We start from the raw sequence: 27,118 nt of genomic DNA on the forward strand, positions 1-27,118 counted from the left end.
TTCTGCAAAGAGCTACAGGTAACATGTTGAACAGCCACTTGTAGCTTGAGAGCTGAGATTGGATTATCACTGATATAGCAGCATGTCAGCACTGCGAGGCACAGACTGGAATCAGCTGTGGAATATTCTCTGACAGTCTTGAATGAAAGATCTTGCACAAAACGTCATGGAATTTTGTTGGAAAACTAAAAAATAATATCATGAACATATTATCCACCTTAGTTGTTTCTGAGACACCGAATAAACTTAATGAAGCAAATATAGATATCCAGTTTGTACAGAGAAAATGTATATTGGCTCATTACTGTGCAGCCCACATGTTTTTCTTACCGTATTTCATAATGTGTATAGTTTGCTTAGTTTTCTGAAAGAGAGTGTGTGTGTGTGTGTGTGTGTGTGTGTGTGTGTGTGTGTGTGTGTGAAACTTACCATCTCTGGGGTGAGTGTGTGTCTGAGCCTCAGAAAGGCCCAACTGGTGAGATGTCTGCAGCAGCAGAGATCTCTCTTTGGAATTCCCCATTTAAAATTGACAGTGACATAAAACAGAGGGCCCAATCACCTTGATTAATAAAATATGTATAAGACTGCTTAGCAACCCACAGTTGTTTTTCTAACACTCTCAGAAAAAAACTCCCCAAAGCGTAAGTGAATCACAGGGGAATGCACTAATGAATTTTCATGAGCTCAGAGTTCTGTAAGATAAATATTATTTGCCTAAGTGCTTTCTATGACTGTTCCTAACAAAGCAGAGACCTCAGGTGGGACAACATCAATGGCTAGAAGGACACTATGTACAGCTAGGGAGACTTACTGTAGCAGGGAAATGTCCACTGTAAAAGAGCGTGGTTTACCGTTATCTTTCCAGTTCCCCACAAGAGGCCTACTGCTCTGTGTACCAAATTTGTGGCTCAAAAATGTGCCTAATATGGCAAGTAGGAGGAGGGACATTGCAAGGATGGAGTCTGATGCCCTCCTGGAAAGCACGCAGATCACTGGACATGTCTGTATGCTAGCATGGCATGCCGGGCAGCACTGTGCTGAAACGCACTGAATTGCTCCCCATGCACTACCTCCCAAACTGGAAGCAGCATAGCTGTGCTTGTGCAGCATTCACTCAGGCTAGCTCCTTTCATCTCCCTCGTGGTAAAAGCATGCTCACTGCACCTTTGTCCTTATGTATCACCAGCGTCAGCTGCTGATAATGGGCCAAAGACTTTCACATCCTGGATCTGAACAGTCCTTATCATATCACCCAGACAATCAGAGGCAGCTATACATTGCATATGTTACGCAATAGGATAAAAGCTGGCACCCAGAAATAGCTGTTTGAGACCAGCTTAAATAGACACAGCCGCGATACAGAAATAAAAAAGCCAGGAAGCCCCTGGTTAATGCTCAGAAACCCAGGTTTACCTCCAACCATGATTTACCTCCTACCTACCCATAACTCCTCTCATCACCTCCAGGCAAACATGCAATCTCCACTCCTGAAACATCATCAGGTGCAAGTCCCTCTCTCTTCCTTCCTCCCACTTGTAAGAATAGGAATGGGAAAATGGCAGAAGCTGTGGTCTGAGATGTAATAGTGTCTTCCTGTATTTGGTAGAAGAGGAAGCCTTGGCCGATTGGCTCAGATGGGATGGCTGCTAGGATGGGTAAAACCTTTCCCCAATCCCTGGGGGCTACAAATAGCCCTTCCCCATCCCACACAAGAACTGCCATTTACTGGGTCAGATTATAGGTCCATCTTCCCTGATATCCTATGTCACACAGAGACAGAGTGGATGTTGAAAGGGAGAGTCAACTGGGTACGACCTGGGTTTTTTCCCCTGTTCCTCTCCTACTTGCAGCCTCCAGCATTTAATGTCTAGGAAGTTCTGATTCAGAGGATGTATCTTTAACTCTCATCTTCAATAGCTGCTGATGCACTTCTCCTCCAAGAATTTGTCCAATCTTTTTTTTAAATGGTCAGCTTCCACAACATCTTACAGCAATGAGATCCCCACTTTAATTACATTCTATGTGAAAAAGAACCTTCTTTTGTTTAGCTTTAAACTTACTACCTACTAGTGTCATTTTATGACTCCTAGCTCTTGTGTTGTGAGAGCCAACAATAAATCCCTATTTCCTTACTCATCAGCAATGAGAATGTTGTAAATGCTTATCACAGTATTCAAGGTGTGGATGCACTACGGATTTATATAGGGGCATTTATTTATTTAGCATATGCAGTTTTGGCATATTGTTTCAGCCTTCTTAAGGCGATGTCATCATCACCAATATGAAGAGCCTGAAGGTCACTAGGTAGCATTGTAACTAGACAGTTTAGGACATTGTTTGAATTTATCCACAAGGGCATTTGTTATCATTGTGAAGACCCCATTGGTATAGGTGTGAGGCACAGTGACCCTGTCCAATTTGAAAATGGTTGAGAAGTGCTCAATAACAGTGTGGTCAGTTAAATCCCTGTTGACTGACTATAGGGGCATAATGATACTGTTTTCATATATTCATAGATGTTTGGGTCAGAAGGGACCTAAGCAGATCTTTCAGTCCAATCCCCAGCCTGGGCAGGAAAAAAATGCTGGGGTCAGATTACCGCAGCCAGGTTCATGTCTAGCCTCCTCTTAAAGACCCCCAAGGTAGGGGGAATTGTTTTGTTCATAATTCCATTGTTAATAATTCCTAACATTTTGTTTTCCTTTTTGATGGCTGCTGAGCATTGAGCACTAACTCTCTCCTTTCCTTTGCTGGCTGCTCTACTCACTTGCCTCCCCATAGCCCAGCTCTCCAGGGGGACACATGAGACTGAGGTGGACATGTGGGATAAATGGCCCTGTTGGTGGAGCGAGAGCTGCTGCAATTCTGTGCTCCACTATTCTTGCCTGCTTGCAGATATAGAGCAAAGGCATGATAGAAACATACATGCTGAAAAACGCCCCAGTTGCAGAAGAGAGTGTTGTGTCTTACTGTGTTTTCCTTGCACTGTCCCTTGAAGGCCAAAGCCCTCTGCATACATAGACTGATTATAGAGGGTGTTGTAGCTCAGTGGTAGAGTGCATGGTCTGGTAAAGTGTGTGCTTTGCAGTCTTGGGTTCAATTCCCCAGCATCTCCATATTAGCACCATACCTACAGGTTAGGGAACTCCCCTCTTGTCAGCATGGAGGTGGAAAAGGATCTGGAGGTCATCATTGACTTCAAGATGAACATAGGCTGGCAGTGTGGAGACGCAGTTAGGAAGGCCAACTGCACCTTGGCATGCAACCACAGATGCATCTCGAGCAGGTCCAAAGAGGTGATCCTCCCCCTCTATGCAGCACTGGTCAGGCTGCAGATGGAGTATTGCATCCAGTTCTGGGCGCCACACTTCAGGAGGGATGTCGACAGCATGGAGAGGGTCCAGAGGAAGGCCACTCATATGATCAGGGGACAACAGGGCAGGCCCTATGAGGAGAGGCTATGGGACCTGAACCTGTTCAGCCTCCAAAAGAGAAGGCTGAGGGGGGATCTAGTGGCCTGTTATAAACTAGTCAGAGGGGACCAGCAGGCATTGGGGGAGTCCCTGTTCCCCTGAGCACTGCCAGGAGTGACCAGGAATAACAGTCACAAGCTGGCAGAGGGTAGGTTTAGGTTAGATATCAGGAAGCGCTACTTCATAGTCAGGGCGGCTAGCCTCTGAAACCAGCTTCCAAGAGAAGTGGTGCAGGCTCCTACCCTGGGGGTGTTTAAGAGGAGGTTAGATGAACATCTTGCTGGGGTCATTTGACCCCAGTATTCTTTCCTGCCATGGCAGGGGGTCAGACTAGATGATCTGCTCAGGTCCCTTCTGACCCTAGAAACTATGAAACTGTTAGAGGACAGTGATCATGAAATGATCCAGTCTGCTCTTCAGAGGAAGGTGGGGAGGGTAACTAGCACAGCACAAATGCTTGACTTTAGGAAAGCCAACTTCAGTGTGCTCAGGGCAGTAGTCAGGGAGACACTCAGAGCCCAGGGGGTAGCTAGTATGGGGGTCCAGGAAAGGTGGTCCTTCCTCAAGGAGGGTATCCTTGGGGTGCAGCAGGACACAATTCCTCTGCGCAGGAAGGTGGGAAAAGGATCCAAGAAAACTTCATGGCTGAGCGCAGATATCCAGGCTGACCTGAGGGCAAAGGAAAAAGCATGCTGGCAGTGGAAGCAGGGGACAGGGACAAAGGAGGAGTATACCTCCCTGACCCGAGCTTGTAGGGATTTGGTGAGGAAGACAAAAGCAGCACTAGAGCTTAGATTAGCTTCTGGGATTAAGGATAACAAAAAGTCCTTTATGGGTAGCAAGAAGAAGTCTCGGGGTAACATTGGACCCCTACGAGGCAGGGCAGGGCAGGGCAGTTGGTGGCGGACGCGCGAGAGAAGGCAGAACTCTTCAACAAGTTCTTTGCCTCCGTGTTCCTGTCTGCTGACAATGGGGTGCTCTCGGGTGACAGCATAGAGAGGCCCAGGGAGGATGCGAGTCCCCTGACTGCTAGTTCAGATCTAGTTAAGGATTACCTGGAGGGCTTAGATGTGTCCAAATCAGCGGGCCCGGATGGCCTTCATCCGTGGGTGCTGAGAGAATTCGCTGGTGTCATCGTGGAGCCATTGGCACGGCTGTTTGAGAACTCCTGGTACTCAGGCCAAGTCCCTGAGGATTGGAAAAGGGCCATGTACCTATTTTCAAGAAGGGGAAGAAGGAAGAGCCTGGCAACAACAGGCCAGTCAGCCTCACTTCTAACTTGGGGAAGGTCTGTGAAAAAATGATCAAGGGCCACATTTGTGAGAGCTGTGCAGGGGAAGTGATGTTGAGGGGTAACCAGCATAGGTTCATGCAAGGCCAATCCTGCCTGACTAACCTGGTCTCTTTCTATGACCAGGTAACAAAGAGCTTAGATGGGAAGGAGGAAGTCGATGTCATCTTCTTGGACTTCCAGAAGGCCTTCGACACAGTGTCCCACTCAATTGTGGTGGGCAAGCTGAGGGACTGCAGCACTGATGAATGCACAGTCATATGGGTGGCAAACTGGCTCCAGGGGTGCACCCAGAGGGTGGTGGTGGATGGGTCGATGTCGACCTGGGAGGGTGTGGGCAGCGGAGTCCCCCAGGGCTCGGTCCTTGGGCCGGTGCTGTTCAACATCTTCATTAGCGACCTGGACGAGGGTGTGGAGAGCACCCTCTTCAAGTTCACTGATGACACCAAGCTGGGGGGTAAAGTGAATACACCAGCAGGCAGGGACTGCATCCAGGCAGACCTGGATAGGTTGGAGAAGTGGGCAGATCTGAACAGGATGTGGTTCAACAAGGACAAGTGTAGGGTGCTGCACCTGGGGAGAAGGAACCAGCATTATGGTTATAGGTGAGGGGCTGACCCTCTTGGCAGCACAGAGGCAGAGAGGGATCTTGGAGTCAGGATTCTTAGCCAGAGTGCAGGACCTCCATCTAACCCAGGAGGTGCACAGCCCCACCAGGGGAGACGCCTTGTTGGACCTGGTGCTGGCCACGGGTGATGACCTGGTGAGGGGGCTGCGGGTGATGGGCCACCTGGGAGACAGTGATCATCGCTTGCTGGAATTCACCATCCAGCGTAAGGTGGCAAAGGGCTGCAGCAAGGCAACAGCCCTAGACTTTAGGAGGGCTGACTTCAACAAGCTAAGGAGGATCGTTGGGGAAGCGCTGAGGACCCAGAGGGGAAGGGAACCAGATGTCAAAGGTGAGTGGTTGCTCCTTAAGGAGACGATCCTCCCAACAAGGGTCAAAGGGAGCAGGAGGGCACATAAACCCCCATGGCTCACTAGGAGCATCCGGGAATGTCTCCTTGCTAAAAGGGAGGCATACACCCAATGGAGGGATGGGGTCATCACCAAGAAGGACTATGTTACAGTCGCCCGAGGATGTAGGGGGGCAGTCAGGAAGGCCAAGGCAGAGATGGAGATAGGACTAGCTTCCCGGATTAAGGACAATAAGAAGTCCTTCTTCAAATACATAGGGGGTAAAAAGAGGGTCTCGGGTAATGTGGGGCCCCTGCAGGACACGATAGGCAACTTAGTCGTCACGCCAGATGACAAAGCTAACATATTTAACGATTTCTTTGCCTCTGTCTTCCTAAGTAGGGACCAGTTCACCCACCTCCCTGCTGGGCCCCCCTCGGGCCCCGGGAGAGACACGCCTGGGCCAGGGGTTAGCGAGGAGTTAGTTAGGGTACTTCTGGAGAGGCTGGACGTGTTCAAGTCCGCTGGTCCGGATGATCTTCACCCTAGGGTTCTACAGGAACTGGCCGAGGTCATTGCGGGACCCCTGGCACGGCTCTATGAGCACTCGTGGTGCTCTGGTGAGGTGCCGGAGGACTGGAAGAGGGCCAATGTGGTCCCTATCTTCAAAAAGGGAAAAAAAGAGGACCCGGGAAATTACAGGCCAGTTAGTCTTACCTCAATCCCGGGTAAGCTCTTTGAAAAAATTATCCTGGCACACATCCAGGAGGGCCTTGCGGGGGAATGCATGCTCAGGGGCAACCAACATGGGTTCATCAGTGGCAGGTCTTGTCAGACCAACCTGGTGGCCTTTTACGATCAGGTCACCAAATCATTAGACGCAGGGGTTGCTGTGGATGTAGTCTTTCTGGACTTCCGGAAGGCTTTCGACACTGTCTCTCACCCTGTCCTCATCAAAAAGCTGGGAGACTGTGGTGTCAATGCCCACACAGTCAAATGGGTCGCCAACTGGTTGGAGGGCCGCACCCAGAGGGTGGTAGTGGATGGGTTCTTCTCGACCTGGAAGGACGTGGGCAGTGGGGTTCCGCAGGGCTCGGTCCTCGGGCCCGCACTGTTCAACATCTTCATCAGTGACTTGGATGAGGAAGTAGAAAGCACCCTGTTCAAGTTTGCTGATGACACTAAGATGTGGGGGGATGTGGGTGCACTAGAAGGGTGCAATAGGCTACAAGCTGACCTTGACAGGTTGCAACGGTGGGCGGATGAGAATAGGATGGGGTTTAACACTGATAAGTGCAAGGTGTTGCACATGGGGAGGAAGAACCAGCACCACACTTACAGGTTGGGGAACTCCCCTCTTGCCAGCACGGAGACGGAAAAGGATCTTGGAGTCGTCATTGACTCCACGATGAACATGGGCCGGCAGTGTGGGAAGGCAGTCAAGAAGGCCAACCGTACCCTGTCATGCATCCACAGATGCATCTCGAGCAGGTCCAGGGAGGTGATCCTCCCCCTCTATGCGGCACTGGTCAGGCCGCAGCTGGAGTACTGCATCCAGTTCTGGGCGCCACACTTCAAGAGGGACGTGGACGATATGGAAAGAGTTCAGAGGAGGGCCACTTGTATGATCAGGGGTCAGCAGGGCAGGCCTTATGAGGATAGGCTACGGGACCTGAACCTGTTTAGCCTCCACAAGAGAAGGTTAAGGGGGGACCTTGTGGCCTGCTACAAACCGGTCAGGGGGGATCAGCAGGTATTGGGGGAGTCCCTGTTCCCCCGTGCGCTGCCAGGAGTGACCAGGAATAACGGTCACAAGCTGGCGGAGGGTAAGTTTAGATTAGATATTAGGAGGCGCTACTTCACAGTCAGGGCGGCTAGGGCCTGGAACCGGCTTCCAGGGGAAGTGGTGCAGGCTCCTAGCCTGGGGATTTTTAAAAGGAAGTTAGATGAGCACCTTGCCGGGGTCATCTGACCCCGGTGCTCTTTCCTGCCAAGGCAGGGGGTCGGACTAGATGATCTACCTAGGTCCCTTCCGACTCTAGCTACTATGAAACTATGAAACTATGAATATGAGTGGCCAGTGCAATGAAGTAATAGGCATAGCCAACTGCACCCTGTCCTGCATCAACAGGGGCATCACTAACAGGTCCAGAGAGGTCTTGCTCCCCCTCTATGCGGTGCTGGTCAGGCCGCAGCTGGAGTACGGTGTCCAGTTCTGGGCGCCGCACTTCAAGAAGGACGTGGAAAACCTGGAGAGGGTCCGGAGGAGGCCACTTGTATGGTTGAGGGCCTCCGTGGCCAGCCCTATGAGGAGAGGCTGAGGGACTTGAATCGCTTCAGTCTCTGCAAGAGGAGACTGAGGGGGGATCTTGTGGCTGCCTACAACTTTAGCAGGGGCCACCAGCAGGGACTCAGGGAAAGTCTGTTCACCAGGGCCCCCCTTGGAGTCACCAGGAACAATGGCCACAAGCTGAGGGAGGATAGCTTTAGGTTAGATATTAGGAAGAACTACTTCATGGTAAGGGTGGCCAGAGCCTGGAATAGGCTTCCCAGAGCGGTGGTGCTCTCACCTTCCCTGGAAGTCTTCAAGAGGAGACTGGACAGGCACCTGGCTGGGGTCTTATGACCCTGCCACCCCCAGTGCTCCTTCTTGCCCATGGCGGGGGGTCGGACTCAATGAACTGTCCACGTCCCTTCCGACTCATTGATTCTATGCTCAGCACTGCAGGGTTCAGTTTGCTTGTGGAAGTTTTGCAGCGCTGGACACTCCCTGTTCTTTGCCATGAGGAGCCAGAGACATTCTTGGTGCCTCTCCCTCCACAGGACTGGACTGGGTCAAGTCAGAGGCAGAGCAGGTATAAGATCTGCATGCATATACTGATGCAACTGTTAAGATCCATCCTGGATATGATTCCAGAGAGTTATAATAATAAATAACTGTTAGTTCAACCCAGGAGTGTCCAGGGTGATGTTGCTGAACTCACAACATATCATCTGGTGACGAGGATGGGATGCTTTGCTGAAAAGACACCCCTAGATTGTGGGACACTGTTCTGAGGCCAGGCTGTGTTTTCTGTTCGGAGGGAAGTATTTTTTTCTTTTTCTTTTCTTTCTAATACCTCTGATGTTAGTTAAAATGGCCACATTGGGTCACATAGAAGAATTTGATGTGAGCCAGCGAGCTTTTTGGGACTCTTATGTGGAAAGGCTATCCTATTACCTGGAAGCCAACAAAGTGGAAAACCCAGCACAGAGGCGTGCAATCCTCCTGACGGTCTGTGGTACCAAAACATTTGCCATTGTTCGTTCCCTCACAGCACCTGCCTTCCCAAACACTAAATCTTATGCTGAACTAGTTGCCCTGCTAAAGGCACATTTTTGCCCAAGGCCATCTGTTACCCTGCAGAGATTTCATTTTTTTAAACAGGACGAAGAGGCCAATGAAGGCAGAGCAGGTTATCTGGCTGAGCTCTGTCGCCTTGCCAAGTTTTGTGAGTTAGGTGATCTCTTGGATGGCCTGTTTCACAACTGACTTATCTGTGGGGTTCAAGATGAAGCAATCCAAGGTTGCCTGCTCTCTGAATGAAATGTGACCTTGGCTACTGCACAAGAAAAAGCCTTGGCAGCTGAAGCAGCATCCCATACTGTGAGAGAAATTTGCTAGGCATTCTCCAGCAAAGTCCACTTACACCAAAAAGATCAAGGATCAGATCACCACCAGCAAATTCAGCAGATTATACCCTCACTAACAGCACTACATAAACCAATTAATCTACAGACATGTTTGAGTTGTGATGGCCAACATAGACAAAGGAATGCGGTGTGTCATGCCTGCAAGAAGACGGGCCACATAGAGAGGATTTGCTGCTCGAAGGCCAGTTTCAGGAGACAAGAAGACTGTGGCAGATGTATTCACTCCCAAACCCATTCCCAGGGTACAGTCTTCTGTAGAACATGGGTTACAAAAACTATATTTGATTCAAAATATTGGCGTTGTCAAAACTCAGGGTTCTGAGATGAGTGCAACAGTAGTAATAAATGGCAAGAAGTGCAAAATGGAAGTGGACTTGGGTTTGGGAGTATTCCTCACAGGTGAAAATACATTCTTCCAGTTGTTTCGGCACCCTTTCCCCAAGTTAGTGAAACCCAAGTGTCGCCTGTGGACAATGGACAGATTGTGGAAACTTTGGATAGCTGCAATGTAGATGTCCGGTATGGATCTGTTAGACAGTGTTTACCCCTCATTGCCACTAAGGGTTCCTGAAAAAGTCTTCTGGGGAGAAACTGGTTCTCACCACTGAGAATCAGTATTGAAGGTGTACACAGTCTCTGCACAGAAAGTCTGAAAAGGCTTGCAAGAGAGTTTCCCCAGGTATTCTCCAAGGAATTAGGAACTTACTTGGTCCACCTGTGATGTTCCAAATGGATCCTGTGATAACCCCTGTCTTTATGAAGGCTCAGAATGGACCTTTCGCACCGCAGCCAAAAATTGATGCAGAATTAGATCAGCTTATCGTGCAAGGGGTTCTCAAGCCAATCATACATACAAGATGGGCCAGACCAATTGTTCCTGTTTTAAAATGTAATAGCAGTGTTCACATCTGTGGGGATTACAAGTGCACTGTGAATAAATCACTTAAGCAGGACCCGCACCCAGTGCCTGCCATTAACCAGTTATTGTCTGTTCTTGCAGGAGGGAAGGTTTTTGCCAAACTTGACCTCGCTCAGGCATATCAGTAATTGATAGTGGATGACAAGGCTGCTGAGGCCCAAACAATAATTATATACCAGGAAGCGTTCTGTGTCAAGCGCCTCCAGTTTGGAATTTCTGGGGCACCAGGAATTGTCAAGCAGTTCATGGAGAAAATGCTAGCAGGAATTCCCAGGATTGTTCCCTACTTTGATGATGTGTTGATCATGGGGCCATCTAGACAGAAACTCACTGAGAGACTCAGAGAAGTTTTCTAGAGATTCGATAAAGCGGGTATCAGAGTAAAAAGAAGGAAATGTCGACTGGGAGTTTCCAGTATCAATTTTGGAATATCAAATTGATGCTTCTGGCATTCACCCAGTTGAAGACAAGGTAAAAGCAATACATGATGCCCCTATACCAAAATACAGACAGGATCTTCAAGCATTCTTAGGACTTCTCCATTTTTATTACATCTTCTTGAAAAACAAAGCCACCATAGCAGAGCCCCTTCATCACTTACTGGATAAAGGAGCTCAGTGGAAATGGACTTGCCAGCACAACAAAGCCTTCCAGGGCATCAAGAAGTTGCTGACATCAGACTCTGTCCTTGTTCACTATGATGAGCAGAAGCCACTGTCCATCACTTGTGATGCCTTGCTGTTTGGTGTTGGCACTGTCCTCAGTCACACATTGCCTGGTGGCATGGACAAATCTGTTGCTTTTTACTCAAGAACAATGACTTCAACAGAGAGGACTTACACACAGATTGATAAAGAAGCATTGGCAATCATTGCAGAATGTGCCAGGGCACTGTTGGTGCCTGCCACTTCAAGAGCTGAGCCAAGCAGCCAGCAGGTGGTTGACTGCGGCGGCCATTGTAGATCTCTGGCTGCACTTCACTACTGGCAGACCAGGCAGTAATGTTGTGTGGCTGCAAGGCTGTATGCAACATTCTGAAGGTAGGGGCAGGAGCTGTAGGGGATGGCTCCTGGTCCTGGGCATGACCTAAAAACTGCACCCTGCTGGGAGTGGGTGGCCTGGTGGGGCTCTCAGTGGTGTGGGAGCCCCCAGGAAATGCCAGGCCAGTTGCCACTTTGGTGAAAGGTGGAAAGGGATGCCTTAACCCCAGCCTTCACCTTTGGGTGGGTTATTTATTATTGGAGGTAGACGGAGGCCAGGCATGGCTGCAGCCACCTGAGCCCTGTGGGGTGCAAGACCCTGAGGAGAAGTAGTTGGGGCCAGGCATGGCTATGGCCACCTGAGTCCACTGGGGAGGGAAGCCCTGCAGCCCCAGTGAGGGGGCAGAGATAAGGAGTCTCAGCAAGGGCGGGGGGGGGAGAGGGGTGGTAGCCCAATACGTATAAGTGATCTATGTAGGGCTTTCACCCAAAACCCAGCCCCTATCTGGGGCAGATGCTTTCCTCTATTGTTTTATATTCTAGTCAGTCTCTAGGGCTCATCCCCTTGTCTTGGGGGGGGGCGGGATTCTCCTTCTTTCTCGCTCTGTCTTTTATGCTGAGACACAGATTCATAGATATAGGGTCAGAAGGGACCTGAGCAGATCATCAAGTCTGACCGCCTGCCCTGGGCAGGAATGAATACTGGGCTTATGTGACCTTTACTAAATTAAGCTCATATGATCCCAGCTAGGTAACTATCAAGCCTCCTTTTAAAGACCCCTAATGTAGGAGCTAGCACCACTTCCCTTGGAAGCTGGTTCCAGATCCTGGCTGCCCTGACTGCGTAGTAGTACCTCCTGATGTCTACTGAACCTACTCTCAATCAACTTGTGGCTGTTATTCCCTGTTACTCTAGGAGGCACTTGGGGGAACAGGGCCTCGCCCATTCCCCTCTGGTCCCCCCTGGTAAGTTTTATAGATGGCCACTAGATCCCCTCTCAGCCTTCTCTTGTGAAGGCTGAACAGGTTCAGGTCCCACTGCCTCTCCTCATAGAGCCTGCCCTGCTGCCCCTGATCATGCGAGTGATTCTCCTCTGGACCCTCTTGATCCTGGCCTCATCCCTCCTACAGTGAGATGCCCAGAACTGGACACAATACTCCAACTGCAGCCTGACCAATGTCGCATAGAGGAGGAGTATCACCTCTTTGTACCTGCTCGTGATGCATCTGTGGATGCATGACAAGGTGCAATTGGCCTTGCTGACTGCATCCTTACACTGTTGGCCCATATTAATTTTAGAATCGATAATGACTCTGAGATCTCTTTCTGTCACTGTGCTTTCAAGAAGGGGGTTCCCCAGCCTGTAAGTTCTTTCTGCCCAAGTGCAATACCCTGCACTTGTCAGTACTGAATCCCATCCTATTTGCATTCGCCCACCCCTGTAACCTGTCCAGGTCCAGTTGTATCCTGTCCCTCCCTTCTAGCGTGCCCACCTCGTCGCAGATCTTGTTGTCAGCAAATTTGAACAGGGTGCTGTTCACCCCCTTGTTCAAGTTGCTGCTAAAGAAATTGAACAGTACTAGCCTGAGGACCAAGCCCTGGGGGACCCCACTGCTCGCCTCCCTTCAGGTTGAATATGACCCATCCACCACCACTCTCGGGGTGCAGCCCCCTAGCCAATTTGTGACCCATCTGACTGTAGGCATCAGTGCCAGTCGCTTAGCTTTTTAATGAGACTGGGGTGGGAGACAGTGTCAAAGGCCTTCCTAAAGTCCAGAAACTACATCTATTGCGATGCCTGCGTCCAATGATTTTGTGACCTGATCATAGAAGGCAATCCGGTTGGTCTGACAGGACCTGCCTTTAATGAACCCATGCTGGTTGTCCTTGACCATCCTCCCCTCTGTTGGTCCCTCCCAGATGTGCTCCTGGATAATTTTTTCAAAGAGCTTCCCCAGGACTGAAGTAAGACTAATGGGCCTAAGGTTGCCTGGCTCCTGGCTCCTCCCTCTTTTTTGAAAACGGGGGAACACATTGGTTTGATTGTGCTACTCTTCCTCCAGTGGAAGTCCTCGTGCTGGAATCCATGCCAGAAGCCCTTCTTCAGGCTGATCAGATGGCAAAAGACCCTATCCTTGCCCATATCCTCAACTGGGTGTGGAGGGGCTGTCCTGCAGACAAATTGGCTGAGGAATTCAGGCCACTTTCATCACGTTGGCATGAGCTGTCTGCACACAAGGGTTGCCTCTTGTGGGGAAATCGTGTCATAATTCCAGAAGCAGGATGCCAAATCATACTGACAACGCTGCAGGCAGCACACCCAGGCATTGTGAGGATGAAAGCACTGACTAGAAGTTATGTATGGTGGCCAGTTTTGGACAATGACATAGAAGGGGCTGTGAGGGAGTGCAGCATTTGTCAACCAACCCATCATAATCCGCCAAAGGCACCGGTATTCCCTTGGGAAATGACAAAGGAACCCTGGTCATGCATCCACATTGATTTTGCTGGACATTTTCAAGGTAAGAACTTCTTAATTGTTGTTGACTCATACTCAAAATGGCTTGAAGTGATTGCTGTCTCAACTCTTACATCAACTGACACTATTCTTTCTGATACTGGCAGTGCATTCACCTCGGCAGTTCCAAGATTTTGTCAGCTGCAACGTTGTTTGAACTGTTACCATTGCACCTCTCAGGCCATGGGCCAATAGGCAAGCTGAGTGAATGGTGCAGACTATAAAAGATGCACTGAAAATGACTGTTGTAGGAGACTGGCCAGATTTCTGTTTGCTCAACATGTAATTCCTTGCCCTGCAACAGGGTCCAGCCCATCGGAGCTTCTTATGGGTTGTCATCTCAAGACATGCCTTGACTGTGTTAACCCAGACCTTGTGAGAAACATGCAGTTTAGGAAAGAAAAGGAGTTGGACTCTGCGTTACCATCCAATACCTTTTTATGTCTTTTCATTTCACAAGAGACTGTCTGCTCAGAACTACAGGACAGGCCCACAGGAGGTTCAAACTAAAATGTAAGCGCCACAGGACCCGTATCATATACAGACTTATGATGTACAAGCTTGGAGACATCATGTGGACCAGCTGCGTGGGCGTTCTCCTACTGATAACCCTACGCCTGGGTTCAGTTTGCTTGTGACAGTTTTGCAGCACTGGGGACTCCATTATCTCTGCCATGAGGAGCCAGAGGCATTCTTGGTGCCTCTCTCTCCACAGGCTGGGACTAGGCCAAGTTGGAGGCAGAGCAAGTATAAGTTCTGCATACTTAGGCTGAGAGCCATTGTTAAGATTCATCCTGGATATGATTCCAGAGAATTAGGAGTGTCCAGAGTGGTGTTGCTGAACTAGCAACATATTGGGGAGCTGGCCCTTTGCTGACATTAGTCTTGAGCATTATGTTTGCTAAACTAGTAGCAAGACTGCTCTTAGCACCAGCAGAGGGAAATGTGACTATGCATATGTCAACACTGAAGACTGCTTGCAGCGTAGAGATACCCAGGCTAGCTGAAAACATGACGGCTCAGGTAGTGGAAACAATCTAACCATAGCAGTCCATCTAGCAGAAGGCAAGGTAAATTAATCCCCTGTGGAACTTTGTGCTACCACAGCTAGACTCCTACCTGTATCTGAGCCTACTGGTCTAATGCCAGCCCAGACTTGTCTTCTCTACACTGTACTCTAACATGGAGACTCACTGTAAGAGTTGGTGGAGCAAGCACTCTGCGTGTACAACTCGGCCTGAAGCAGCAGGAGAGAACGTTGCTTTGCACCATGAAATGGCAAAATTCCAGAGTCCCTGGAAGGGTCAAAACTAAGGGCTTGGGATCATGTAAAGGACAAGAGACAGGAGAAATAACAAACTGCTGCTTCGACCCAGGGCTCTTTCTTATTGGCCCAGCCGATCAGCACACCTGTTACTCATTATGAAGCACAACTCAAATTCTGTGAAACAACAGTAAGAACAAAGAGCCACATGTTCCTTCTGTGCAAATCATGCAGGGAGGAGCAACTTGATGATCTGCTCAGGTCCCTTCCGACCCTACTAACTGTGAAACTAAGACAAGCCATTACCTGTCTACCCCACTTCACAGGACTAATAGAGGGTTTGAAGTGGGTAGCACTCAAAAAGGATGGGGCTGAGTAAGGATCTGCAGAAGGGGATCCCCTGCACTCCTTTATCGGCTCTCATCCTGTGACAGCACAGACAGGATCTGTAGATATGCTGCTGCTGTTAGCCATGCCTGGCTGTGCTCTGTGACTGCATAATGAGATGTATGGCTTATGTGAAAGAAACGGTATTTCCACTGCAGCATTTTCTTTAGCCTGACTTCACTCCAGAAGAAGCATGATGGCTCAGTGCACTTCTCAGGCTTCTCCATCTCCTGCTGCCCCTTCTTGCCTCTTTTTTTTTTTTCTCAGTGTCCCACTCTGTCCTGAGCAAATTTTGCTGGGTGGGAAGGTAGAAGCCTATGCTTCTTCCCCACCCCCCCTCTCCCATTGGATAGTTTTTCCCCAAGGATTTGCTCCTCTCAGTATCACACCGTAGCAGGGCATTTGGGACATAATTCTAGACAAATCAATGACCGTTTTTTGTTAATATGTATTTATTAGAGCCAGTCTCAAGGCCAATTTTTGCAAGTGCTGAAATAGCCTTTCCCCAGTCCCATTAGCAATAAACGATGTTCAGAAGGGCCCATTGGTGATGACTATTGGCAACAATTGCTGCCTGCTCTCTCCTGAGCAATTCTTCTGACCTGCAGAGCAGTCTGGGCCCTGAGACTAGATCTAAGTTTCTTGAGAGGCTGAAAGGTTCCTACATGCACTAGAAATTAAGGGAGCACAAGAGTAATGTATCTCCACTTTTTCTCCTGCTGAAAACAACCTGCCATACCCAAGGAGTTGGATTTGAGCTAGATTCACTGAAAGACTAAGGCACTGCAGCACCTAACATGTAGGTTCTCTGTGCTTGCTGCCTACGCTCCCTACACAATGACTGCGGAGAATTTGGCTCCATGGATTTGGCAACAGCCGGCACGATGAGCTGTAAGCCACTTATGCAAACCAATAGGAAATGCCTAAAGAGAAAAAAGGGCAAGTCTTAAACGTGCCTAACCTCAACGGCAGAGGTGCTTGCCTCCAGTTGAGGTTCACAACTGTGTATCACGTAACCTACACTGTGTGTGATACCTTCTTGTTTTCACCGAGGAGTGCAAGGGTTAGATAACTTTGTGGGAGACAAAAGCTCAACCTTTTTCTGATTGGTGGAACTTGAACCTGTCTCCTCAAGTGAAGGTTATAAGGCTTCCTGGCTATAAAGTACTCAATTATGAATGTTTTCTATTGTGACACTGAAGTCTCCCTCATTCTATCTGAATGCTCTTGCTACAGTGCTAGTCATGCTTACTTACTCCCCCTGTGTTTCTCTAGATAGTTATTTCGTAGACATTTGAGCTGGAAGGGACCGCGGGGGATCATCGAGTCCAGCCCCCTGCCCCAGGGGCAAGAAGTTGGCAGGGATCATAGAATCCCAGCAAGATAAATATCCAAGCGTGTCTTGAAGGTGTTCAAAGTAGGTGCTTGAACCACCTTCGACGACAGTTAACTCCAAAGCTTGGGGGCTCGGACAGTAAAGAAGTTCTTCCTTATGTCCAACCTGAATCAGTCGTGGAGCAGTTTATGGCCATTTGATCTTGTCATTCGCTCGGGATACTCTAGTTAACAGTCATTCCCCCAGATCCTGGTGAACACCCCTGATAAACTTATAGGTGGCCACCAGATCACCCCTGAGCATGCAAAGTGGAACTACTTCAACAGTAGGGACTGAGAACACCTTGACCTCCAAATACCATAAAGCATAGTGGCTAGAGGTGGGAAAGCCATGCTCAAATCCCTTCAAACAGAGAACGGTGTTGACTAGATGACTGCTCTGTTGAATAAGGGTGGGCTGCTCCATTCAGGGTTTTGGATGCAACCCAATTTGGAGGGAGGTATTCTGTGAAAGCCTAAAGGATTGGATCATATAGATGAAACAAGTGACCACAGCTCATTTGTGGATTGATCTCAACAGGGCTTTGGTGCTCAGCTGCTTGGCATGGTCAGGTGTTAAGAAACTTCTGGGCATTCCCAGAAGCAGGGAGTTAGTGCCTAAGAAACCTACCTGATGAAGATGTAACTGTCCGGCATCTTTAGCATTTGTACTACACTTCCAAGTATCAAAAGTTTTGACTAAAGTGCCTACACTTCAGCATTCACTAAAGGGTGTAATGAAATCTTATTTTGTTTACAAATGCATTGTTCAATAAATCTGCTTCCCAATATGTGCATCTCTGATTTTGATATAGAAAAACGGAAATCCCACCACACTTATACACAGATTATTCCATACATTGTGCTTAGGGTCACTTATCAGTTTCATTTAAAGATTAGTGTAAAGTGGTACAGATATGGTCAGGAGTACTCCTGGTCTATGAAAAGGGTTCCTATTTGTATCATTAATAAATGAACATAATACTTTGTCCCCTTTTCATCCTTACATTATTGTTTGTATCTCACTTTACTAACCCTCTCTGAAATCTGAATTACCCAGCACTGCCTCATGAACACTTTTGCAATCTGGTTAAAACTGCATCTGTGCATTGAATCATCACTGAAATATGGAACAGTACTGTAAGCTGCTGCTGCCACCCTCAGGTCACCCTTGCTAAAGACTTTCTCCTTCAGTTTAGCAGAGGCTTATTTGGTAAGCAATTGTTTGCAGGCCCAGAGCTGATGGGCAGAAAGACAAGATGGCATACTAGGAGGGAGTTGTAGTTTGTCACAGATAATGTAATACTTTTGTCTTTATGTTACCCATCCCACCCAGACACACACCCTTTTCTTTTTCAGAACTAAAGCCACAGTAAAGGTGGAGAGAAAATCTTTTTGTTATGCAATATAGCATCTTACATTCTTTTTAACAAGCACTTTGATCTCAGCTATACCACTGCATAATATGATTGCATCAAATCATGCAAGCTGAGAGGGGAAGGTCTTCATAAACTCTAGATGAAAGCCTGCCAGAAACACTCCTAAGTGCTGCAAACTTCAATGATGTTAATTCTCTCTGAAGTCAATTGTCAGCCAGTATTCCCTAGCAAGCACTAGAGGTGATGTACTGCAGGAGATGCTACCACATGAGTGAGTTCTTACCTGTTTACTGGTGTTCTGCAGTGTAATTTGTAACCAATGAGCTAACCTGCTCATTGCTCAACTGGTACACAGCCTTAGCTGATCCCGAAGTGGGAAGATTTCTGCTCCTTCTGCTTTCTTGCTTTGGGTGTGACCTTTTGACCTTGAGTTCTCGTGAGAAGGAAAAGAAGATACGAGGCTCACTTCTGAAGCAAAAATGCTGCGGTTCATTTCTCGGGAGGCGAAGAACTCTCAGACACACTCTATTAGCAACACAAAAGGTATATTTGCAAATAGGGTCAGAGCGAAGACAAAAGACCACACTCTGCCCCCGAGGGAAACTTCTCAGCAGGCTTTATCCCCTCTCTCCTGAGCACGTGTGCAGAAGCAGGAACTCTTACAACTCATTTCCGGTTCATACAAACATATATGTAAATACGTCACTTCATATGTCCCATGTGCATTATAATTAACTACTTAAGTATGCGGGGCGGATAGGCTTATATGCATTAGCTAATTACGCATGCTTAGAAAAGCTCTCCAGGTTACCAAAAGTTCAAACCCACTCTTTCTCAAGGACAGGATCATTAAAAATTGCGATTACTCTTATCTGCCTGAGAAGTGAAGGGAGCATGAAAGGAAGTGTGATTTAGCGTAACAAAGAGATAGTAAATTTGCAAAACAAAGAGAGTGATACCTTAATACAAAGAGCCCTTGGTAGTTTCTCCTCCACCCCCTCCTCCCACCAGGGAGAGCTGCTAGCTGTGCTGTTCTAACAACACTATCCATAATGCATTTTTAATAATATTTCTAACACTTCCATGGAGTCCCCACCTCTGGCCTGCTCCGGCACAGATACAGAACTGAACTAAATGTATTTGAGGGGGAGTCCAATGTTCTCTTGAGCCAGGTAAGCTACAAAGGTGACAGCTGATGTGTGGTCTCTCACAGTTTGTCCCTGATCGTCCTCAGTACATAAGTTTACATTGCATCAAGGGAGTGTAAAGAACAGATGTTTTTGTAAGATTGTTGGGCTGAGGCCATTGTCTACGATATCCCTGGGGGCCACATTTCCCTTTAACAAGATGAAAGGTCTGTTGGACCCAGGGATCTTCTGAGCTGTTAAGGAATGAAAGGCCTAGCAAAATTATTTGTTTGTGAAGGTTGTACAGGTTTCTCTTAATTTATGCTATACATGTGTTCCTGGAGAACAGCACATAAATCAAATTTGCATAAAGCAAACCTACTTTACAATGTAACAAATAGGGATAGGTTCCCATAGCAGTGAGGGTGTTGCCCTGTGGGGTCAGGCCAACTCTCAGGATCTCAATATTGCGCTGTTAGACAGGCGGGTGTGACACAATTGCACATATACAAACACACAAATCAATTAGGTGCACACACACACTACAAGCTCAGGCACGTACACATCCAAACCAGCCTAGGCAAGCACATACACCATACACCGCAAAAGTTAGACAAAAATCAATTGTCCATACTTGCACACAGATCACTAATTTGTATATCATGCACACACACACACACCCCACCTACACATATACACAGGTAAGTTCCTAACTTGGATGGTATGGGGTGTATATGTGTGCTTGGGGTACCTGGGATACTTGCGGGGAAGGTTAAGTTAAGAAAGAGAGTTAAAGTGAAGGGAGTGGAAGTTGCCAGAACTGGGATTAGAACCAGTGGATTAGAGAGAAGCTGGCTGAGGAACTGAGGCTTGGGGTTACTTAAGGTCACTGGTGCATGGGGAAAAAAGCCTGGTGGCAAGGAGGAGACAGCCAGGAAAGAAACTGAGGCAGAAACCTGGTTCCTCAGGAGAAAAAGCAGTGGGGATAAGCCAGTGGCAAAGAAACGGGGGGGTTTGCAGGCAGAGAGGAGCTCAGGACAGGTGTGGGAGGTGGCGGTGAGCCAGAAGCAGGAGAGGAAGAAATGAGACAGAAGTTAGAGGGGCGAGGAGCAGAGATTAGAGCACAGCTGGACTGCAGTAAAGCAAACCCAAGTCAGGGGTCCAAATAACAGTTTTATTAAACAGACAATGCACTATACAGCCCCATGAAGTTATTGGCACACACGCACGCATGCAAGCGCACGCATACACAGCAAGAGAAAGAGACTCAGTGGAAGGGCTGGAGTCCAGATAGGGAAGAGAAACAGAGTCCAAGTCCTTGGTTGAAGAGAGGGTGGGGGTGATATCTACCTATCCAGGCTGGAAAGGGGCCCTTGTCCAGTAGGTGTTGTCCAGAGGGGGGTTGCCAGCAGGGCCTCTGGGTGGATGGTGGATAGGTGGTGTGGCATGGTGCTGGTCCAGATGGAGAGGGAGTCTCAAGGACTCAGTCTTCACTAACCCTTTTTATGGGGCAGTCTACCTCTGATCTCCTATGGGGAGGGCCTGTCCAGGCAAGGTCGGTCCTGTTCCAGAGGGCTCCAGGGGTTCTTACTGAGCATGTGCAGCCTTGGTGCAATGGTGGGTTGCCTCATCTTTTGTTTCTTGAATGCTGAGGGTGGTTCCAAGGGCTGGGTCCTTGGCCCGGGTATTGGTGTTAATGGTTCAGTCATTCAGAGGGAGCTATTTTTAGACCTACTGCTATTGTCTCTCAAGCACCCTCATTCATCCCCATTCAGTCAGGAACTTAGTTACACAGGAGGGGTAGGTATGAATCATAGGTCAGGGGACACAAGATGGAGGCTTGACATTACAAGAGGGAAACTTGACATGACTTATGCTAACTTATATATGTAGGCCTAAAACAGTAATCACACAATATAAAAGCAGTAAAAAAAAAATCAATACAAACAAAATAATTATCACCTAGTGATCAATGGGAAGCTGGGTGACAGCGAGCACGAGCTGATCAACTTCACCATCCGCCGTAAAGCTGGTAAGTCAGTCAGCAACACAGAAGTCCTTCACTTCAGAAAAGCCGACTTTGACAAGCTCAGGAGGCTTGTCAGTCAGGCCCTAAGGGACCATGACCCCAGGGAGAGGGGAGCTCAAGAAGAGTGGTTGCTCCTCAAGGAAGCGATCCTCAATGCACAAGCTAAGCCTATTCCATCTCAGAGGAAAGGCAGTAAGAGGGCACAGCAGGCCTCCTGACTCTCCAGGGATCTAGCAGACCTCCTGAGGCTAAAAAGAAAGGCCTACAAAGGATGAAGGATGGGATTCACCTCCAAGGAGGATTATTCTGCACTGGTCCAGTCCTGCAGGGAGCAAACCAGGAAAGCCAAGGCTGCAACTGAACTTCAACTAGCTTTGAGCATCAAGAACAATAAAAAGTCTTTTTTTAGATATGTGGGGAGCTGGAGGAAAAGCAAAGGCAACATTGGACCCCTGCTGAACCAGATGGGGCAACTGACGCCTAGGAAAAAGCCAACCTATTAAATGGGTACTTTGCGTCAGTCTTTCATCAGTCCCATGGGACGCCTATGCCCGCTACAAGACAGGGAGGTCTGGGTGAGGGAGATCCCCTGCCCTCCAGTAATGCTGACCTCGTGAAGGAACATCTTGAGCAGCTGGATACCTTCAAGTCAGCCGGCCCTGACAATCTACACCCCAGGGTACTCAAGGAGCTGGCGAGCATCATCGCCCAGCCTCTGGCACGTATCTTTGAAAACTCTTGGTGCTCTGGTGTAGTGCCTGAAGACTGGAAGAAGGCCAATGTGGTGCCGATCTTCAAGAAAGGGAGGAAAGTAGATCTGGCTAACTATAGGCCTATCAGCCTGACTTCTATCCCAGGGAAGATCTTAGAAAAGTTTATTAAAGAGGCCATCCTTAATGGACTGGCAGACGCCAACATCCTGATGGGTAGCCAGCACGGGTTTCTTGCAGGTAGGTCTTGCTTGACCAATCTCATTTCCTTCTACGACCAGGTGACCTATCACCTGGACAAGGGAGAAGAGACTGATGTCATATATCTTGACTTCAAAAAAGCCTTCGGTCTGGTATCCCATGATCACCTCTTGGCAAAACTGCCCAATTGTAGCCTTCGGTCCTCCGCGATCCACTGGCTGGAAAATTGTCTCCGTGGTAGGACCCAGAGGGTAGTAATAGATGGAAGTCACTCATCACTGGAGTACTGTGTCCAGTTCTGGGTGCCGCACTTCAAGAAGGACGTGGAGAACCTGGAGAGGGTCCAGAGGAGGGTCACTTGTATGGTTGAGGGCTTCCGTGGCCAGCCCTATGAGGAGAGGCTGAGGGACCTGAATCTCTTCAGTCTCCGCAAGAGGAGACTGAGGGGGGAACTTGTGGCTGCCTACAACCTTATCAGGGGCCGCCAGCAGGGACTCGGGGACAGTCTGTTCACGAGGGTCCCCCTTGGAGTCACCAGGAACAATGGCCACAAGCTGAGGGAGGATAGGTTTAGGTTAGATATTAGGAAGAACTATTTCACTGTAAGGGTGGCCAGAGCCTGGAATGGGCTTCCCAGAGAGGTGGTGCTCTCACCTTCCCTGGAAAACTTCAAGAGGAGACTGGATAGGCACCCGGCTGGGGTCTTATGCTCCTTCCTGCCCATGGTCAGACTAGATGATCTGTCTAGGTCCCTTCCGACTCATTGATTCTATGATTCTGTGGTGCCCTGTGACCAGTGGGGTCCCCTAAGGCTCTGTCCTTGGACCCATACTGTTCAACATCTTCATTAATGATATGGACATTGGAGTCAGAAGCAGCCTGGCCAAGTTCGCTGATGACACCAAACTTTGGGGCAAAGCATCCATACCAGAAGATAGGTGCGTGATCTAGGCTGAACTGCACAGGCTCAGCAAATGGGCGGACGAGAACCTGATGGTGTTTAACACTGAAAAATGCAAGCTTCTCCACCTTGGGAAGAAAAACCTGTAGCATCCTTATAGGCTTGGCGATGCTACACTGGCTAGCGCTATGGAAGAAAGAGACTTGGGGGTCATCATTGACCACAAGATGAACATGAGCCTGCAATGCGATGCTGCGGCTACTAAAGCCACCAAAACACTGGCTTGCAACTATAGCTGCTTCTCAAGCAAATCCCGGGACGTCATTCTCCCCTTGTACTTGGCCTTGGCGAGGCCGCAGCTGGAGTATTGCATCCAGTTTTGGGCTCCACAATTCAAAAAGGATGTGGAGAAGCCTGAGAGAGTCCAGAGAAGAGCCACATGCATGATCAGAGGTCAGGAAAACAAACCTTACGATTACAGGCTGAGAGCCATGGGACTCTTTAGCCTAAAAAAGTGCAGGTTCAGGGGTGATCTGATGGCCACCTATAAGTTTATCAGGGGTGACCACCAGGATCTGGGGGAACGTTTGTTCACCAGAGCGCCCCAAGGGATGACGAGGTCAAACGGTCATAAACTACTACAAGACCGTTTCAGGCTGGACATAAGGAAGAATTCTTTACTGTCTGAGCCCCCAAGATCTGGAACAGCCTGCCATTGGAGGTTGCACCTACATTGAACACCTTCAAGAGCAAATTGGATGCTTATCTTGCTGGGATCCTATGACCCCAGCTGACTTCCTGCCCTTTGGGCAGGGGGCTGGACTCGATGATCTTCCGAGGTCCCTTCCACCCCTAATGTCTATGAAATCTATGAAATCTATGAAAAAAGACACAGGCAGCCTTAAATCTGGCATTTCCTACTTTTTAAGTGTCTGATTTTACAACCCTAATAATGTTATTTTAAAAAGAACTTTTTGTGCAGGCATGTAATAGAATAACTACATTAGTTAGCTGGAAAGGTAGTATTCACATTCTTTGAAAGCCTAGGTAGCCATGTAGGCTATTGATATTTTCAGCTGGATTTCACCCCTCTGCTTACAACTATGATCTACAAAATCACTAAAACAGATAATTCAGTGACTTTGCAACCTTAATCAAATTCTGTTAGCAGAGTCTTGGTGAGGAGTGTGTATAATCTCCTAGGGTTTAAAAAAACATGCTGAAAAGAAAGAAATTCCATTCTGTAGTATCATACTGATGGTCACACAACCTATCCACAGCGCTGTAAGTGCCAGCTCTACCACACAGAACTTTGTCACTTGAATAAGCAGAGTATTGAGATGGAGAATTGAAAACAGTATAAGGTTGACATCCTATGCTTATCAGCCTGGGGGAGAGGGGTGAGACAATTTGTCTGTGTTTTTCAGAGATGTTACTGACAGCAAAGAACTGATGAGAGTCCATGATGAGCTCTTGGGCTCAATTCCAGGATGTGGTGGTATATGACCATGACCATCTCTCCATGCTTGAACTATTTTTGCCTCTTCCCCTAGAACTTGTCCCTGTCCTCTCTTACCCACTCCTTGCTTATCCAGTTCTGGTGTCCTGTCCTTTCTTCATGCCTCTCATCCCAGTCATTTCTCTTTGTCCAGACAATATCAGTTTCCATAACTAACCTGCAGGGCTGGCCTATCCTATCCTAAGGAACCTGCAGCCACAGGGGCCCCCGCACCCAAGGGACCGTGCCCCGCTTGCCCCTGCCACCTGTACCATGTTTAAAGGGCTGAGCAGGGGAGGAGTTCCTGGCTCTGCTCCCACCCCAGCCCCAGGGAGGGAACCCAGGTGTCCCCAGCACATGCTGCCCCCACACTGCCCCCTGCCCTGCAGCACAGCCCACATGCATGCAGCCCAGCCCCAGCTGAATCAGGGGACCCCAAAACTATATCTTGTACAGGACCCCAAAATTGTGGGCTGTCCCTGCTTCCTGTCCCAAACTCCACTCCGCTCCGCTCCCAGCCAGCCTCTGCCCAGACATATCCGAGCTTACCCTCCCTCTCATCTTTCAGTTTCCTTGCCAGACCAGTTCCAGTCTCTTCACTTCTGTTCCATCAAACTTTCTTGCCCCCCCAGCTTCCTTATCCTATATGCTCCTCTTTTTTCCTGGTCTCCTCGCATACCTTTCTCTCTTATGTTTGAATCAGACAGGTTCCATCTCCATGCTGCACTGATGATAGCTGGGGGTGTCTGAGAGTGCAGGGATGGCAGGCTCTTGTGGACCTCATCCTCAGCTCAGCTCAGAGCACCTAGGAACAGGAATTACAGGAAGAGTCCTTCTGAGCCTAGCACAGCCCTGGGCTACAGCATGATCTATGGGCTGGCGGTTTCACAATCTGATTTTATGCAAAAGTTGGGAGGGGATGGAATAGCGATTTTTCACAGGGTTATAAACTTGACCAAATGTAGGGAGGTTATCTTGGAGATGACTAAGGGCACATTCCTGGTACAAAGAGCAGCTGCTGTCAAATGTAAAGTTTGTAATCTAAAAACATGAGGGCACTAAAGCATTACAAAGAAAAGAATTCAAATATTTTAACAAAAAACAGCAGAATATTTTCCCCTAGTTTCAGTCTTGAAAATGGCTCAACTGCTTTGGCTGAAATTTTTCAAAAGAAAAGAAATAAGTCTGAGGCAGACAATTAGCATGAAAAAAAGTTTACTTCAACTGGTTAAAAGTTTCACAAAGTTACAAGCAACAGGGTTAGAGAGAACAAGGTAACAACAAAACACTGAGCCACTTTAAAAATAAAGTAGTGCCACTAGCCCTGATTATACTACGTATTCAGTATCCCAAATTTATCCTTAGCATAACTAAGCCAATGGGGTTGCACCTGCTTAAACCATCAGTGCCCAGGGCTCATCATTCTAGGTCTGAACCTTACTCAACCTGTTGGCGTGGCAGGTAGGTTAAGCAGTAGGTACAGGGCCCATTCCCAGGCCAGATTGGAACCCACATAGCAGGATTGGGCCCCATTCCACCTCCCTCTGCTCCTGCAACAAGATTGGGCCCCATACAATTTCCCTAAGGGTCTGCACCATTTCCCTTGGTTCCATGCCACCCACACTACCTCCCTGGGGGGGTCTATGCTTTCTGCATGCTTCATTAAGCCTCCCTGGGGTCCCATCCCATCAGATCTGGACTCCACACTGCAGAATTAGGCTCTACACCACCTCCAGCCAATGCATGTGTACCCAGATCTGGCCCTGGGCCACATCTGCCCACTGATCTAGCAACCCAGCTCATGAGGCTCCCCATGGCTCTGGAAATTTGGCAGCAGGGGAGCAGCAATTGCTGTCACTGCTCTCCCATAGCCAAATTTTTGGACCCATGAGGAGCTCTGTGGGCCAGATAGCGTGGCTCCTTGAGCCACATTTGGCCCACGAGCCAGGGTAGAGCACCCCTGCTATAGGCTGATCCACATGAGTCAGTTGTATAGAGCCCTGTCATTTTTAACAGAGCTCTGGGAAGACTTAAATATACACAAACCAGCTTGAAGTCTGGGGACAATGAAGCCAATATGATGCAACCTCTCCCTCAGCAAATCTCCAACCCCCAGAGAGAAGACATTTCAGGTTACAGTCTTTATTGATCAGGAAGCCACATCCCTGAAAGTCTTGAAAGCACCTGGAAGGAGCACAGGGAGATACCTTGTTACTATACAAGTAGACTTGGCATACTTCAAGATTATATATATATATATATATATATATTTTAGTGTTTTGATGGTTAACATCAGTGTTTATTTTAAATGTTTATTTTGATTTTTATTGATTGAAATGATCAGGATTGCACAAAATTACGGGTGTGAGGGCAGACAATTTATTAATGACAGTATATTATTATTATAATGCAGTTT

General features: G+C 48.3%; 1 long non-coding RNA gene across 1 annotated transcript; it reads right to left on the reverse strand.

Moving 5' to 3' along the window:
* Positions 1–25,525, reverse strand: LOC149869453 (uncharacterized). The gene is made up of 3 exons (XR_016441101.1): positions 25,382–25,525; positions 18,520–18,761; positions 1–185 (listed from the first exon to the last, which is right to left on the reverse strand). It is a non-coding gene; the product is annotated as an uncharacterized LOC149869453 (long non-coding RNA).
* Between the last annotated feature and the right edge of the window lie 1,593 nt (positions 25,526–27,118).

The sequence above is a fragment of the Crocodylus siamensis genome, chromosome 3 (genome assembly GCF_052110815.1).
Source record: "Crocodylus siamensis isolate JL-2025a chromosome 3, ASM5211081v1, whole genome shotgun sequence".
In the NCBI taxonomy this organism is placed as follows: Eukaryota; Metazoa; Chordata; order Crocodylia; family Crocodylidae; genus Crocodylus; species Crocodylus siamensis.